Raw genomic sequence first — 1,190 nt, 5'->3', positions numbered from 1 at the left:
TGTAGCATTTTATGAAAGAAATCATGACAAATTGTGTAATTTCTCTATTAGCTATATTAACATTGTGTAGTGCAATCTGTTTCAAACAAATGACAACTTTTTTTTCTATAATACATAGGGTTTTTAAAGGGTTTTGCTTTCTCTTTGAAGCGTATGAAGGGACAATCGAGGACTTCTATATCCATATGGTTAATTATGCAATTTGCTGATAATTTCTACTGAAAATAATTATAAGGAGCAGCTTATGCAGACTAATACATAAATTCCACATATTTAAAAATCTGCAAGTGATGCCACAATATTTTAAAACTGGTAAGAGTTTGCTGCTAAAATAAAATATTTTTTCATATTTTCTCATGGTTAATAATTTTGTTCTTCTAAAAATATTTTATTTATTATTTTTATTTTTTATGTGTATGAGTGTATTGCCTGCATGTGTGTAAGTGCACCTGTGTTGTGCAGTGCCCATGGAGATCAGAAGAGGGCATTGGATCCCTGGAACTGGAGGTACAGATGGTTGTTAGCTGCCATATGGGTGCTGGGAACTGAACCTGGGTCCTCTGTGAGAGCAGTCAGTGCTGTTAACCACTGATCCCCCAATAATTTTGTTTTTATTTGTAATATATTTAATACACACATATCCTAATCAGTTGCATTCCAAAATATACCTACATTTTAAATCTTACATAGGGTAGGGGTTTATTTACAGAAGAGTGGGTGCCCCACATTTATGGCTGTGCTGTAAAGTCCACACTCAAATAAAGATCCTGTGGCCACTCAACAGCTGCACAAAATGGTGAGAGAGGTGCCTCTTGGTGTTCTCAGTTTCTATATCCTTTGCTCCTCTCCCAACTTGCAGTTCCGGTCGAATGACTGGGTGGGAGTGGTAACTGACTCCCCCCTTCTTTTTTTCTTTTCCTTTTTTGTAAAGAATAATTTATTGAGAATTTCATACACGCATATATGGTGTTTTGATCAAATCCATGCCCACTCCCTTGCCTCCAGATCCTCCCATATCTACACATCACTTTTTTCTGATAACTTCATGCACTATTTCTTCTTTGATTTATTTATTTTTATGGGACTTTTGGCTACTCTAACATTCCTCCCTCTGAAGAGGTAACCCTAAAATCTTTTAAGGATTAGAAAAAAGGTCCCAAATACGACATTTTTGGCCTTTCGAATGGAAT

This window comes from Nannospalax galili, unplaced genomic scaffold (assembly GCF_000622305.1).
Source record: "Nannospalax galili isolate Female #2095 unplaced genomic scaffold, S.galili_v1.0 scaffold824, whole genome shotgun sequence".
Taxonomy (NCBI): Eukaryota; Metazoa; Chordata; class Mammalia; order Rodentia; family Spalacidae; genus Nannospalax; species Nannospalax galili.
Note: the sequence above shows the minus strand (reverse complement) of the source record.